This window comes from Protomyctophum parallelum, assembly GCF_964188405.1.
Source record: "Protomyctophum parallelum genome assembly, chromosome: 12".
NCBI classification, from domain to species: domain Eukaryota; kingdom Metazoa; phylum Chordata; class Actinopteri; order Myctophiformes; family Myctophidae; genus Protomyctophum; species Protomyctophum parallelum.
In genome coordinates this window covers 45,344,975-45,362,499 of record NC_139712.1, presented here as the reverse complement: position 1 = coordinate 45,362,499, position 17,525 = coordinate 45,344,975, and the positions used below count along the sequence as shown (strand labels likewise).

General features: G+C 45.2%; 1 protein-coding gene across 1 annotated transcript in view; it reads right to left on the bottom strand.

Moving 5' to 3' along the window:
- LOC310867825 (gamma-aminobutyric acid receptor subunit rho-3-like) overlaps positions 1 to 9,646 on the bottom strand; it is a gene marked incomplete at its 3' end in the record, with an annotated part of 76,445 nt that extends 66,799 nt beyond the window's left edge. Inside the window, 1 exon segment of the mRNA XM_083777969.1 lies at positions 9,537 to 9,646.
- Between the last annotated feature and the right edge of the window lie 7,879 nt (positions 9,647 to 17,525).

The following is a 17,525-nucleotide window of genomic DNA, read 5'->3' as shown; positions in this document are numbered from 1 at the left end:
CTGTTGTAGCGCTGTCACTGGACCCAAAAAAACCCACAGCCCCATAGAAGTCCATGTATTTGGGCCCAACTTCACCTAGACTGTATTACCTTAATAAACATGGTCATGAATACTTTCTGCTTCCAGTCACTAGTTTAAAGTCTCATTTCTAATGTCATAATATCCTTTTTGGAAAATTATGGTCCCATTAATTAAAAAAATGACCATAAAGTCGCGTATGTTCTGAGGGGCGTGGCTACCGTTACAGTCTATGATCGGGATTCCCCACCCACTCGAGCCAAAATAAAAACCAACGGAGAAGAAGGGGGGAAGTCCCGCCTCGTTGTCTGGGCCAGCCAATGGCCAGCTGGGCCAAAACGGAGCCAGCCAATGGCCAGCTGGGCCAAAACGGATCTAGAAATATGGCGATTTACATCAGGAATTACCATAGAATTACAGGCTTCATTTTACGTCCATGTTAGACCCGGGGAACGCTTTGTCCATATTTTTTACAGTCTATGGTTTAGACATACAATTGGTCCGACAAACTACCTCAAACCCTAACCTGACCCTATAACCACAAGCACGGGAGCAGCGCATGTACGACCGCATGTATGACCGTTGTTTCCGCATGTTGGTGTGTCTAATCTGTGTGTGCATCCCAAAGGGCCTTTCTGTGTGGAGTTTGCATGTTCTCCCCGTGTCCCCCATGGGGTATCAGTCCATGAAACGAAATGCAGTAATCCTGGTCTCTAAACTGCCTCCCCCTGGTCAGCCAGGGCGCCATGATGGAGGGGAAAGGAACTGGTTGGAATAACGTGTTCCTTCCACGCGCTACATCCAACCGGGGAAACCCCCCCCCCCCTCTGGCGATAAGAAGCGGACAATGCTCACTCCTCATGCATTGAAGGAAGCATGGGCTCAGTTTGAGACTCTCCCCAGGTTGGCAGAGGGAGAGTAGCGCCCAGGATTACAGCTTAGGCAATTAGCACCGGGTGTAAAATGGGTTACAGAAATAGTGGGTTAGAAATAAAGTTTAAATATGGAGATAAGAGGTTTCCTCCCAACAGCATACAGTATATATATATAATGGTATAGCGCCTTTATCCAAGGTGCTTTACATAGATTGTGTATCAATTCACCCATTCACACAGACACACACACACACACACACACACACACATTCATACACCGATGGCCAGCGGAAACCATGCAAGGCACCAACCAGCACATCAGGAGCAATTAGGGGTTCAGTGTCTTGCTCAAGGACACTTCGACACCAACTCTGGGGGAGCCCACAGGGTTCGAACTGGCAACCTTGCGGTTACTATCCAGCCACTCTACCCCTGAGCCACGTGCCTCCCCTATATGTATGTATGTACGTCATGTATAAACACATGCCATTCCACAATGTTTCACAATTCTTGGCAGAACAGTTGGGAGTGCCAGTGACAGATATAGCTGCACAGCCGGCCGCAGAGGGAGTATCACTCTAATGCATTCTGACCTGAGATCAGATTCTAAAAATGTCCTCTACATCCTGACAGTTTCATTATTAACCCATTCTGACCCGAGATCAGATTCTAAGTGTCTTAGGTTTTTCAAAAATAGCAGACCTACAAGCTCGTATCGCGCCACTCGGTGGCGCGATATGAGCTTGTAGATCTGCTATTTTTCAATAGCTAAAGCACGACATGATGCTGACACCAAAATGGGTTCCCGTTCAGAATGGGCTAATGCAGATACCACGAAAAGGTCACTGGATGCTATAACGACTCCTCTCATTTTCATCGCCTCCTTCATCGTCATCTTCACTCAGGACTTGATAAGGGCGATAAGTGCTGGACAGTTGAATCATTTGTCAAGGGGTTTATTACAGTTCATCAGTAGTTGACTCTGGTGCATTAACCTCTTAACCCTGTAAAACCCGGATTAATTTCTACTTGCAAAAAAGTAGACTACTACTTTTCACTACTAGGAATTATCAGAGGAAATGATGTAAAAAATGAAATATTTTTTTCTTGCAAATTGTATGCACATTTATAATAATTGTTAATATGTTGGTCCCTGGAACAACATATTTTCAGATGGGGGGGGGGGGGGGGAGGCATATTACATATAGTTTTTGGGGTCCTTATTGAGCACCACTGATATAGAAACATGAGGTTTTTCAGAAAATTGTCATGATTTAGAAGAAATCTTTTAAAATTTCGACTTAAGAAAAAATGGCAGATCTAAAAGCTCACAATGCACATTGCAATGCGCTGTGAGCTTGGCTCTTTGTCGTGTGATGAAATATAATAAGGCTCCACTGCTCCAGAGTGAGTTTCAATGTGTGGGCAGACCAGTGTTATATATAACTAGACGACCCCCAGCTATTCATTGCAATGGAAGTTGCTCACTGGCGTTTGAAGCAGCAGATTTGTTTTGATTTGGTCACTAAAGTGTTGTGCCCAAATGATCATCAGGCAGGTTCTTTTTATTTTTTAAACACAAATTTCTGCCCTCAAATTTCTTATTTAGATCATTACGAGAACAATGGCTTCCGTTATAGCATGCTATAACTTTACAGGGATATAAAATCGGCAGTTTCTAGTCGACAAAAATGGTACTATCGACTGGCCCAATTTTCTGCCTTATGGGGCACTCTTTGAATTGAAAGGGCTGCATGGTTTGAGGTAGCGGGGGGGTGTTCCCTTTGAAGAGAAACATCTTTCAGGAGATTAAACATTGTGCCTCGGGCAGAAGAAGGCAAATAAATGAACATCTCCTGTAATTAAACAACACACAACAAAGTAGTATATCTGTCTGTAGCCATTGTCCTGGTGTCCTGGAAGACCCTTCTGGGCATCATTCAGGAAGTGTAATTACTGAGCACAGCTGGGGCTGGAGTTTAGTTCACTCTGAACTGTGTGCGACCGTGCACGTGTGTGTGTGTGTGTGTGTGTGTGTGAATGCGTGTGTGCGTGTGTGTGTGTGTGTGTGTGTGTGTGTGTGTGCATGCGTGTGCGTGCGTGCGTGCGTCTTCTCTCTACCTCCACTTTTGTGAGGACCAAATCCCCCCCCAAAAAAACCCCAGGCAAAGCATCTGTGCCGTTTTAGATGTTATCATTTTGGCTATTCAAAATAGCAGATGTACAAGCTCACATGTACAAGCTCACTTGAGCTTATACATCTGTTATTTCTTTAATTTCACACGTGTGTGTGTGTGTGTGTGTGTGTGTGTGTGTGTGTGTGTGTGTGTGTGTGTGTGTGTGTGTGTGCGTGCCTGCCGTGTGTGTGTGTGTGAAAGGGGGGGTGGGGGTGCTCTGTGTGTGTGTGTGTGAAAGGGGGGGGGGGTGTTCTGTGTGTGTGCGCGCACACTGTTAACAGGTGTGCATACAGAACATCTGCCCACAACGCTTTGAAGCTTTTATTTGTAGATGATAAAAAATGCTCCGACGGTCCTTTTGACGCTTGCGTGCGCACACACACACACACACACACACACACACACACACACGCACGCACGCACGCACACGCACACACACAGCAAACACAAGTCACGCCCGGCAGATGAAGGATGAGTGGCTTATACCTTACCACTGCATGTTGTTATATACTTAGCCCAGTTCCCACTCGTTGGCATGATGACAAAGCGGACGAATGTGTCGGTCAGAACCCCTCTGGAGCCTCTGAGACCCGTTCTACAGAGGCTGGCTCACAGGGCATCAGAACCCCTCTGGAGCCTCTGAGACCCATTCTACAGAGACTGGGTCACAGGGCATCAGAACCCCTCTGGAGCCTCTGAGACCCATTCTACAGAGACTGGGTCACAGGGCATCAGAACCCCTCTGGAGCCTCTGAGACCCGTTCTACAGAGGCTGGGTCACAGGGCAACGTCAACACACCCCCCACTCGGTCAGAACCCCTCTGGAGCCTCTGAGACCCATTCTACAGAGGCTGGGTCACAGGGCAACGTCAGAACCCCTCTGGAGCCTCTGAGACCCGTTCTACAGAGGCTGGGTCACAGGGCAACGTCAACACACCCCCCATTCATGTGGTCTGAGGTGTAAGTCAGGGCTTAAAACCCATTCTGACCTGAGATCAGATTCATACGAGGTTTCCGCCGGACACACACTGGTCCTGATGAACCCATTCTGACCTGAGATCAGATTATAAAAATGTCAGTCGCTCTTCGATATTTCAAAAATAGCAGACCTACAAGCTCGTATCGCGCCACTCGGTGGCGCGATATGAGCTTGTAGATCTGCTATTTTTCAATAGCTAAAGCATAACATGATGCTGACACCAAAATGGGTGCCCGTTCAGAATGGGTTAAAACCCATTTAGGCCCGACGTATCGAATAAAATAAAATAAAGGTCTTCTGAAAGAATATATATTCAAAGATTTGTGCCGCATTTTCACGATTTTTCAAAAATAGCAGACCTACAAGCTCGTAGCGCGCCACTCTACGAGCTTGTAGATCTGCTATTTTTTTTCGATAGCTGAAGTATAACATAATGCTTAGTTAAAACACCCAAAGGGGTTCCCGCCCAAAATGCAACCGGATCTTATTTTAATGATGTTTGGGAGACAAGAAATACTTTCCTGGGGTTTTTGACCACGATGTGATAGACACTTCCTGGAATACATTGTTGTTTGAGTAAAGACAGCCCTCCCCCTATCCACAAGGGGGAACAGTGCACCAAAGCATTATGGTAAATGTAGTCAAGGAATCATGGACACTTTGAAATACTAAAATATAAAAAAAACACATATTACCCATATAAAAAGCCCAGGAAAGTGTTTCTTGTCTCCCAAACATCATTAAAATACACATATACCGTCACTTTTCTGTCTGCAAAAAAAAACGGAAACGCTTTTCTGACGCTACAAGTTGACGCCGCGCACTAGCGTCATTTCCATCCACCAGCTGTTTAAAACCCCAAAGAGATGCCTGGTCTAGGGGTTAAAACCCCAAAGAGATGCCTGGTCTAGGGGTTAAAACCCCAAAGAGATGCCTGGTCTAGGGTTTAAAACCCAAAAGAGATGCCTGGTCTAGGGGTTAAAACCCCAAAGAGATGCCTGGTCTAGGGGTTTTCCCCAAAGAGATGCCTGGTCTAGGGGTTTTCCCCAAAGAGATGCCTGGTCTAGGGGTTAAAACCCCACAGAGATGCCTGGTCTAGGGGTTTTCCCCAAAGAGATGCCTGGTCTAGGGGTTTTCCCCACAGAGATGCCTGGTCTAGGGGTTAAAACCCCAAAGAGATGCCTGGTCTAGGGGTTAAAACCCCAAATAGATGCCTGGTCTAGGGGTTAAAACCCCAAAGAGATGCCTGGTCTAGGGGTTTTCCCCAAAGAGATGCCTGGTCTAGGGGTTTTCCCCAAAGAGATGCCTGGTCTAGGGGTTTTCCCCAAAGAGATGCCTGGTCTAGGGGTTTTCCCCACAGAGATGCCTGGTCTAGGGGTTTTCCCCACAGAGATGCCTGGTCTAGGGGTTAAAACCCCACAGAGATGTCTGGTCTAGGTGTTAAAACCCCAAAGAGATGCCTGGTCTAGGGGTTAAAACCCCAAAGAGATGCCTGGTCTAGGGGTTAAAACCCCACAGAGATGCCTGGTCTAGGGGTTAAAACCCCAAAGAGATGCCTGGTCTAGGGGTTAAAACCCCAAAGAGATGCCTGGTCTAGGGGTTAAAACCCCAAAGAGATGCCTGGTCTAGGGGTTAAAACCCCAAAGAGATGCCTGGTCTAGGGGTTAAAACCCCAAAGAGATGCCTGGTCTAGGGGTTTTCCCCAAAGAGATGCCTGGTCTAGGGGTTTTCCCCAAAGAGATGCCTGGTCTAGGGGTTTTCCCCAAAGAGATGCCTGGTCTAGGGGTTTTCCCCAAAGAGATGCCTGGTCTAGGGGTTTTCCCCAAAGAGATGCCTGGTCTAGGGGTTTTCCCCACAGAGATGCCTGGTCTAGGGGTTAAAACCCCACAGAGATGCCTGGTCTAGGGGTTTTCCCCACAGAGATGCCTGGTCTAGGGGTTTAAAACCCCAAAGAGATGCCTGGTCTAGGCGTTTAAAACCCCAAAGAGATGCCTGGTCTAGGGGTTAAAACCCCAAAGAGATGCCTGGTCTAGGGGTTAAAACCCCAAAGAGATGCCTGGTCTAGGGGTTAAAACCCCAAAGAGATGCCTGGTCTAGGGGTTAAAACCCCAAAGAGATGCCTGGTCTAGGGGTTTTCCCCACAGAGATGCCTGGTCTAGGGGTTTTCCCCACAGAGATGCCTGGTCTAGGGGTTTTCCCCACAGAGATGCCTGGTCTAGGGGTTTTCCCCAAAGAGATGCCTGGTCTAGGGGTTTTCCCCAAAGAGATGCCTGGTCTAGGGGTTTTCCCCACAGAGATGCCTGGTCTAGGGGTTTTCCCCACAGAGATGCCTGGTCTAGGGGTTTTCCCCAAAGAGATGCCTGGTCTAGGGGTTTTCCCCAAAGAGATGCCTGGTCTAGGGGTTTTCTTGACGCGAAAGTGTGCCTGCGCGTCCATATAGCTCGAATGCAGCAGCGGCATTAGAGCATACATTAAGTCAAACATTGGTCAAATTGTTGGGACAAACGAGGCATTGTGAGCTTGTAGATCTGCTATATTAACGATATGTATCTGTCGAACTGAAATTCCTTGGAGATGATTATTTTGTGTTTTGGAAGTGCTCGCTGAGTCGTGGGATATAACTCAACGGCCCTGCGTTCAATGTGCACATAATGCAGGAGGCAGCAGGACGTCGCTTTGCTGAAAGCGAGCGCTTCCAGACTCTGACACAAAATAATCACCTGCAAGGGAAGGAATTGTCTACGGTGGATTTTCATGATTATAGTGCTTTGGCAACACTTGTCATGTGTATACATGCCACTGTTTCTCAACCATTGACTAGAATGACTATCATTTCCTAATAATAATAATGACTCAACCAGACAATCCGGTGCACTTCCCCCGTCTTGGGATTCTCCCATTTTCTTGACATCCAAACTTGTCAGTAAATGACTCTACGTGGACGCCGGTCATCATAAGTCACCAGGCCATTCACTTCACGGTTTCGCAACTATATAGTGGAAAGAAAATGAAACAACAAATCCTACATTACTAAACGCATGGCCAGGGACCACATGCAATACCTTCACGGACCACCAGTGGTCCACACGGACCCCTGAGTTGGACCATATAGCGAGACAGTTTAGTTTTGCCACGACTGATGATGTGTCGCTGCAACAGTAATCCTGCTCAGTATAGGAGAGGGAGCGCCGGTTCAGACATATGGCGCACGGTGCTTGGCTGAGCGGAGCCACCGGGGCGACCCACACTCCCACAGTACCATCTGTGGGCTTAAAACGCCTCTGGGTCAGCATGCCAACGAGATTAAATCTGAGTGCAGATGACCCTAGTAACCGGATGCATGGATTAACCCGTTTAGACCTAACAAAATGTCTTCTAAATCATGACAGTTTTCAGAAAAACTCATGTTTCTATGTCAGTCGCTCTCAAACTTTTTCATATCAAGGACCCCCAAAGTTATATGTAAATGTAATTGGCCGCCGACCCCGATCTGAAAATATGTAGTTCCAGGGACCCCCCCAGAAGCATAGATTAGAGTTAAAAACGTTCACGATTTTTCAAAAATAGCAGACCTACAAGCTCGTGTAGATCTGCTATTTTTCAACAGCTAAAGTATACAACATAAATGCTTAAAACACCAAAAGGGGTTCCCGCCCCAAAAGGGATTAAAAGCAAAACAAAACCTCATGACTGAAAAATGCAATGTTGATGTTTACAAGCTTAAGTTCAAGTCATGATGACGTCCTCCGGTGACTACAGTGACGTTCAGGACTATAGGCCAGATCCCCGACCATATGGGGATGAACTTTACGTCATTTCCAAGACATCTTCACCAGCTGAAATAATACAGCTTATTCTGGGCCAGATCTGACTAGTTATGATATGACTCAAGTTGCTCTGGTCTCGATCAGACTCTCTCTGATTCATCCAGGAACGTTGAAATCAGGTGATATTCTGGCAAAGATCTGACTAGTCTTGGCTTGATCTGTCCCCAGGCCCATACGAGACTTCACCAATTTGTCCAGGTCCTGCCCTACATACAGCCAAACAGATTGAGGCCTTAATTAAGGCTTTAATGAATCTTCGGAGACCATTCATGTTTATGGGAAAATGCTTCGAAACGTACAGTAACGCATTCTATTGCTTGACAACTTCAAAGATTCGTTCACGTTAAAATAACGAATATCCGAAAATAAGCAGATCTACAAGCTCACGACACGTTTCAGCGCGACGTGTTGTGAGCTTGTAGATGTCTGAGAACTTTAAGGCGAATGTCCGCCTGAGGTGGAGCGCATGTTTGGTGGGGGGGGGGACTTTTTTGAGTATACAGACATAAATGTAAATAGATGTAATAACCTATAGAACTTGAAGATAACACAAGTGCTCTTGTGTTGTCTGCATCTCTCTCTCTCTCTCTCTCTCTCCTTCTCTTGGCTTCTGAACAAGGCGGTCGCATTTCTCTTCCTTTGATGCAAGAAAGATGTATTTGGCGCTGCACTGCGGCGACATGGACATAAGGGCTACGCTTGTGTCGTGTAATTCTCTTCCAGGAGTCTGTAGATTATCACCCTATTTTCCTAATGTATCAAGAACGAGAAATGAGCTCCGTTTTCCCAGGCAAAGTCCTTCTTTTATTCAATCAAGGCATCTCCCATAGTTACATCAGGTTACAAGCATAGAAGTCATCTTTTCATCGTATAGCAGCACATTCAGGCCAGGTCAAGCCTGCCCTTTCATGCCCTCCTCCGTTTTCCCACTCCCCCAAGTAATTTCCAACGCATCCCTTTATACAGTACATCTCTCTCATGCAGTGGGTTGTCACCTCCTGTCCCTGTGTGTGTGTGTGTGTGTGTGTGTGTGTGTGTGTGTGTGTGTGTGTGTGTGTGTTCTGTGTGTGTTCTGTGTGTGTGTGTGTGTGTGTGTGTGTGTGTGTGTGTCCTAAACAGCTAATCAAAGACCCCCAATGGTGACAGTCCCTCTAGTACTCATAAAAATGCATGCATGGAGACAAACTGTAGCCTCCTGTAACCCTAAACAATGGCTCTGTCACTTATCAGCTAAAACAGTAAGGCCTATAGATAATATCAGATGAAATCTGATCACTCCCCAAGAATTATCTTGAGGAGTCAAAGAGTGAAGCCCACAAGGCTTCCTGCCTGTAAACAATTGATATGCAAATAGTTAAGGCACTGTGATGGGATGAAAGGAGAAATGGCTTGCACTATAACTAACCAAGTAGCTATATGATTCAAATTACACCACACTTGCATGCGGGACCTTTGTCTAAGACAAATGTCTTCCTCGGGAGCAAATAATAAAGAACCTTGATCTGTGTGTGTGTGACTGTGTGTGTGTGTGTGTGTGTGTGTGTGACTGTGTGTGTGTGTGTGTGTGTGTGTGTGTGTGTGTGTGTGTGTGTGTGTGTGCGTGTGCGTGTGCGTGTGCTTGTGTGCGTGTGCGTGCAGGCGTGTCGTTTGTCTGACTCACCCTCCAAATTTAAACTTGCTGTTCTCTCCCAGAAACACCTCCTTGTGCTTCCGGCGTCCCGAGCTCCGGCCGCCCGCCACCGCCACGACGAGGCAGGCCAGCAGCAGCAGCAGCAGTAGCGGCGGCAGCGGCGACGGCGGGCGGAGCGCGTGGCGGGTCATCGCGGCCGCGGCGTTCACGCTTTCAGGCAGAGACGGACTTGGGGGCTGCCGCTCCGCAGTCTGCAAGGAGAAGAGGAGACAGCGGCTTGGCCAGTCACAACACAGGGCTGACCCCGTCCTAGTGGTGGAAAGGACATTTACTTATTAGGCCTGACGTCGACATTTAACCCATTCTGACCTGAGATCAGATTCATACGAGGTTTTCCACTGGACACACACTGGTCTGATGAACCCATTCTGACCTGAGATCAGATTCTAAAAATGTCAGTCACTCTTTGATTTTTCAAAAATAGCAGACCTACAAGCTCGTATCGCGCCACTCGGTGGCGCGATATGAGCTTGTAGATCTGCTATTTTTAAATAGCTAAAGCATAACATGATGCCGACATTATTTCATGTCAAGGAGCCCAAACATTACGGTATATATGTAATATGCCTCCCCCCCCCATCTGAAAATGTGTTGTTCCGGGAACCACTCAGAAGCAAAGATATGAGTTAACATGTTCACTCTGTAACAATATATTATATTCAAAGATTTGAGGCACATTTTCACGGGTTTTTCAAAAATAGCAGACCTACAAGTTCATAGCACTGCACCGAGCTTGTAGATCTGCTATTTTTCAATAGCTATGAGCTTGTAGATCTGCTATTTTTCAATAGCTAAAGTATAACAACATTCTTAAAACACCAAAAGGGGTTCCCGCCCCAAAATGGGTTAAGTGCAATTTGGAGGTATTTTGTACTTTACTTGAGTATTTCCACACTACTACATGTCGGAATCCAAATATTGTATACATTTATTTGAATACGTTAGTTACTTTGTAAATTTTGATTATTATTACAAAACATACAGTAACCACTTCAGCCCCATAGAGCATATGTATACATTTCGGCCATTTGAAAATAGCCGATCTACAAGCTCTACAAGCTCACAGTGTGCGACACATTGTGAGCCTGTAGATCTGCTATTTTCAAAAGATGTTATACATTTGAAAACTTGTGAAATGGAACTTTCTGCATAATATGCGGCTTTCTACTTTTGGAATACTTTCAATACATTTTGATACCAATACTTTTGTGCTTAAAAAAAAAGAAAAGAAAAAACTCAAGTCCCATTTTGAATTCCAGGCTTTTATTTCTACATTGCAATATTGATACTTACTTTAAGTCAAGAATGTGAGCACTTTTTCCACCAATGCTCACAACATGACACCATCCCCCGCCCGCCAGCCAGCCCACAGTGACCCAGGGGGCCGTCTGCCCCGCTGACCTGAGGTCTGCCCGCTGACCTGAGGTCTGCCCGCTGAACGCTGGTGCTTCCGTGGGTTCCAGATCGCCCGGGGGCGAGACTGAGACGACAGACGGGTCCAAGATAGCTCCGACCGTTAAGGCAACCCTTCCCGGTATGGAAACCACGCACAATGAGTGCACACATACGTATGAATGAGTTGCATGGACGCGTCGGACAGACCCTGTGGTGGTAAAAGTATGTGGTACACTGGCCCGCTGTCTATGGAAAGGCTTCCATGTGCATTTTAAATGAGCGGTTCCATCGCAGGGCTCTGCCTTACCGTCGTTCTCCTCCTCTGTGGTACGCACGGCTATCCTGCCCTCACGGCGGTCAGCGGGACTGTCCTCTTCCGCGTCCGTTCCCCCTCTGGTCCATGCTGCTCCGCGGTCTCCATACGGGGGTGCATGCGTTGGGTTAGACAGTCCTATATGCAGTCATTAGTCCGACTAATCCGTGCTGCGGGTTAAAACATCACCCATGGCTCCTGACATGTGTGGCAGGTTAAAACGAATCCGTGCTGCGGGTTAAAAATCACCTGTGGCGTGTTAGCTTATCTCAAGGAATTTCCGTCTTTTGATGTCGCCTTGATTCCTGGTTTCCATTAACTCTCTCCCTCTCTCGCACTCACACTGTGTCTCTCTCATGCACAAACAAACAACAACATCAAATCTCTCTCTCACACATGCCGTCTCTCACTCAATCAACCTCCGCTCTCTCTCTCTCTTTCTCTCCATCCCTCCCTCCCTCCCTCCCTCCCTCTCTCTCTCTCTGTGACTGTTGAGACAATGGATCTTTCTCTCTCTCTAGATTAAAATCGATATAAATCTATTGCTCTCGGCCATAGAAGAATGACACTAATTCCACCCAAATCCTCTTATGGACAGCCACGACAATCTTTCACTAACCTACAAACCCGGGGTGATGGCAACCACACACACACACACACACACACACACACACACCAATCAGTAATCAGGATTGTCCCTGGCCTCTAGCAGAATATAGAACACACACCTGCCGTGATTACATATGGAGGATAATATGGACACCTGCAGTTGGGGGTGGGTGTACCGTATGTGTTTGCCTTTGTGCAAGTGCATGTGTCCATACATCTGTGTGCAAGACAGTGTGTGTCCCACCAGAGGTACAGAGTAGATTAGGACAGAGAAGCCTCACACAAAAGGAAAGGTTGCCAGGTTCAGCCTATACTTTAGTTTAATCTACACCGGACAGATGCAAACAGCCTCTAATGGAGACCCGCACATCACCCAGATTATAGCGATGGGAATCAAGCCATGTATATTGCTCTGATGTGTTTGTTGAACAGACGGTGAAACTGAATGTGCAAATAAAGGCTGTTTTTTCCTCTCGAAACAAAAGCTTTCACACCAAAGTTATATAGTTAGTTATATAAGTTATATATATAGAAAACCAGGAGAAGAAAAACAGATTAAAAAAAAGGACAGAGACAATAAATAAACCATACCGTTCTAACATACAACACATTTTCTCATGGACATAGAGTCCACAATTTTCGGTCCAAGGACTCAGATCCTGCTGAGTCCTTGGACCCCTGCTAGGCCTGAGAGAGTGCCTCAGGGCCCGTCCACCCCATAATCATCACTCAGGCTTTACTGTAATAGTGACCTGCTACAGTATGTGCCATCAGCAACCAGTTGTAATAGACTAGAGCAGGGGTGGGCAACCATGTGTTTACGGTCAATCCCGAGGGGGGATTGATGGTTGACGGTGGAGCATTTTGGTAGGAACCTCGGCCTGGTGGAGATCTGTGCTCAGAGGAGTGCACTTTTCTAGATTAGTTATAAAAAAAGACGATAGCCTGGTAAAAACTTAATTCCGTCAAATAAGAAGTCTTAGAGGCCTTCTAGACTCTAGATCATCACATGCAATTCAAATTATGATAACTTTCAACACTGTTATCTATCTTTTTTTGCCCGTGTAATAAATGTCACATGAATCTTACATAACACAGTTTAAAGAGAAGACTAAATATGCACAGAAGCTACATCAAAAGAACAGACATCACCTCACCTAACCTCGTCAGACATCAGGCAGGCTATCTGCAGTTCATGGAAAGCCTGGTTTCTGTACAGCTCAGTGATCTGTGGTCAGTGCTAGTGCCCGCCTACAGTATAAGGTAATTTGCACTCACACACACACACGCACACACACGCACACATACGCACACATACGCACACATACGCATGCGCGCAAATTATTTATAGCATCGGGCGATGCTATAAAATTGATACATCGTCGATCAAAGTGCTGTACACGTCAGGCAAAACAAACAATAAAACGGTAGCTAATCAAGTTAAGATATATATATATATATATATATATATGAATGTGTATAGATGAATGTATATATCTAAGGAAAACATGAATGTATGCACTGTGTAGGCAGATAGATGTCTCATCGGTCTGCTACACGTGCACAAATGGACTCCAGGGGTAGGGCCAGACAAGCCTATGGCTTCTCCCTAACCCTTTTTCGGATCGGACAGGACATGAGCTACGGACACTATGTGAAACTATGTGTGCTATGTATGAACTGTATGTCCTCCTTCCGAAAATAAAACTGAACTGAAATGAACTGAAGATTAGGCTTGGCTGTTTATTGAAAGTTTAAAAAGAAAAGGCTCATAAGTGAGGATGGACTGGGCGGATCTAATGTGAAGGGGAAGGACATTCCAAAGCCTTAATATATAGACTTATAGAGCATAGCAGTGGGCGTGGTTTTCTGGACCCACTGAAAAATCGGCCATTTTTTTTTCTCATAGAGATTTACAAAAATATTTATATACATTTGATATACATTTAATAAATATCCTTTGTTTAGCGTTTTTTTTATTTAACTTTTTTCACAATATCAAAGGTTTTATGGTCATGATTCACCAGGATCCTGATTCCTGGAAGACTTGATTCTAGGCTTAAAATAATAATTGATATAACATTTTTTGTATTTCTATGGGAGGCAACAAAGTCTTATGCTCAGTCTTTATGGGAAAAATGAATGGTAGATTTTTCAGTGGGTCCACGCCCAGGACAATGCTCTATAGCAGTGGTTCCCAAATTGTGGTGCGTGCACCTCTTGTGGTGCGCGAGCGCCTTCTCATCATGCGTGACATGAAAAGTCGAATGGTGGTGCTGTGGTTTTATTTTAAATATATTAACATATTATGCCAATATATGGCAAGTAATGCAGAATATAGCCTATAGCTGAATATATTATGCTATATTCAGGTTCATTCAGGTTCATACCTCTATTGTTCTGATGTTGATTTAAGTGGGTAACGCACCATGAGTCAAAGCACGGCGGTTACAAGAAAAGTTGTTAAGTTCCACGACGTCATACTATCATAAGTGTTGGTATATTTATGAATCATGTGTACGGTATGCTGCATTGAATATCCGGCGTGTGTGTGTGTGTGTGTGTGTACACATCTGTGGGCGTAGTTTCATCAACAGACGACGATCAAAGCGTGAGCGGATAGCCGTTCTTTTGAGAGAGGTGACACGCCTGCGTGGTGCACGGTGGGGTACAAATTACAAATTACATTGAGACAAAAGTCTCATAAAGCGACTTAGAGCCTCAACCATCTATGTGATGTACAGTACATGTTGGGAAAAGTATTCAAATGTTCAAAAGTATCAATACTGCAATATAGTAATACTCCGTAAAAAAGTAAAAGTTCCGAATTCAAAATTTACTTGACAAAAATTACAAAATTATTGGTATCAAAATGTAATTAACCCATTCTGACCGGGCACCCATTTTGGTGTTGGCATCATGTTATGCTTTAGCTATTGAAAAATAGCAGATCTACAAGCTCGTATCGCGCCACCGAGTGGCGCGATACGAGCTTGTAGGTCTGCTATTTTTTGAAAAATCGAAGAACGACTGACATTTTTTAGAATCTGATCTCAGGTCAGAATGGGTTCATCAGACCAGTGTGTGTCCAGTGGAAACCTCGTATGAATCTGATCTCAGGTCAGAATGGGTTAAGTACAGTGCTTAAGTAAACGTACTTAGTTACTTTCCACCACTGATGGTATGTGTATTGTACAGCATTAATTGTATATACTGTACAGTGTACAATGTCCGGACTGCATTCAGCTCTGTCAGTGACATTGTGAGACAAGCCCCCATTGCAACTTTGCCAAACATGTTTGCAGCAGTGTTCATTTCGTCGACAGAAAATATGATGACAATTGTCCGTCGACTACCCTTTTCCAGTCCTTAGGACGCTGTTATGGAAATAATATATGTCCATCCGGGTGAATGTATATATCTTAGAAGTTTATTCAGAAGAACAGCAACAAGCAAACAACATCTCTCAGTCTAGCAGGTTTAGGGCCGATTCATACTCCTATTTTACCGCTGTTTCGGCGCTGTAGTGCCGAAATGATTTCGGCTCGTCTGAATTTTTCAGTAGCACCGAAGAGCCGACTTTAGGAGGGTACCCGCCCCCCCGAACCTCAAATGACGTCAAATTGTAGGCTTTACAGCGCCGAACCGACTTTTATTCGGCTCTAAAATAGGAGTATGAATCGGCCCTTAGCCTGTATCACTCAACATTCTCTCTCAGTACATCTCTCTCTCGTGGCCTCCATCCCCCCTGAGCTTCTCCGTAGGTCCTCTCTTATACCCCAGAAGCAGGTCCACAGATAAACATGACCATCACAAAAGGTACAATACAATACAGACGCCCTGACTGTCGCCCCCCTCCTGAGACAGGAACTACCTAGTGATACCTATTCAGGCCCCAGCAGGGTCAAAACAAACAATTCAATTCAATTCAAAGGGCTTTATTGGCATGAGAAAACATACGTTTACATTGCCAAAGCAGAAAGAACAGTACAACAATACAGCAATACAATCAAAACAAAGATTATGTACATTTGAAGCAATTGAAGGTCAGAATCTTCAATAGATCAAATTCTATGTACTAAGATCACTCGATGCAGGTATAGTGCAGGAATATACACAATGATTAGTCTTTAGGGTGGTTGTGTTCCATTTGATATCCTTCTCCTATCACAGCAACTCACAAATCTTGCTGCTGTGTCGATCGCGAGACTGTGCTCACTGAGTCTGTACCTATAGTTAAGATTTTTCTTTGTTTTGGGTCGGTCACGGTGCTCAGGTATTCTGCCACTGTGTATTCTCTGTTTAGGGCCAGATAGCATTCTAGTTTGTGTGACATGGTCTTTTACATACAGCTTGATGTATGTAAAATCAATCAAATCTGTCAATCAAGCCTGTCTTAATCCAATCAAAGGGTTGATTGGATTAAGAGGCTTTCAGGCCAAGGTGTCGTTGCTCACAGACACAACCAGACAGACTAGCATGGAACAATATACTATATCGATTTGAGTCTTCATATTTCCCACAACAACGCCATCATGGGGCTCTAAAATAAAATCTATATGGTATTTATTCAACTAAAAATACCCACTGAGAAATAGTCGCCTATTAGACGACGGTCTAAAAATGGGTTAAAAACGGTCTGAAAAGTATTTTAGCGCCTAAGCTTAGCCTAGACGTTGATTAGCAGTTTTTTAAACGTCTATATATATACAGTATATGGTATATATATACCGCCTATATATAGACATTGAAACGACGTTGTTTCAACGTCTAATCTAAGCATAGACTGCTAAAAAACGTTCATTTTTAGACCAGCTATAACCCATTTTTAGACGGCCAGCATTTAGACGTATAATGCTTAGTGGGTATAACATTTCAGATGACTATTATGACTAAAACTAAACACAAATTTGCTGTCAAAATCAACAAAAACTCCCTTGCAAGTTTGCCTAACATGTTTCCAAGACTTGAGTCTATTAGTGTATGTTCTGGTAAAAAACATGTCACATCCATCATAGGTATGGGTGTGTAAGTGCTTGACAGTGTGCGTGTGTGCGTGCGTGTGTGTGTGTGTGTGTGTGTGTGTGTGTGTGTGTGTGTGTGTGTGTGTGTGTGTGTGTGTGTGACGTGTGTGTGTGTGACGTGTGTGTGTGTGAATCATATCCTATCTCTCCACCCCATTCAGGGGAGGGGGGCACAGCGTAATAGAGAAGGCGGGGTTGTGTGTGTGTGTGTGTGTGTGTGTGTGTGTGTGTGTGTGTGTGTGTGGTGACGCGAGGTTAGTGTGTGTGTGTGTGACAGCCGTAACTCCACCCCATTCAGAGGGGCATGTTATGTTGTGTGTTTGCACGTGCGTGTGTGTGTGTGTGTGTGTGTGTGTGTGTGTGTGTGTGTGTGTGTGTGTGTGTGTGTGTGTGTGCGTGTGTGGTGTTAGTGCCTTGGGCTTTGCTAAGTGGATGTGCATTGTGCACATTGTTGTGTGTGTGTGTGTGTGTGTGTGTGTGTGTGTGTGTGTGTGTGTGTGTGTGTGTGTGTGTGTGTGTGTGTGTGTGTGTGTGTGCGTGCGTGCGTGCGTGCGTGCGTGTGTGTGTGTGTGAGAGAGAGAGAAAAAGAGAGAGAGAGAGAGAGAGAGAGTCTTTTCT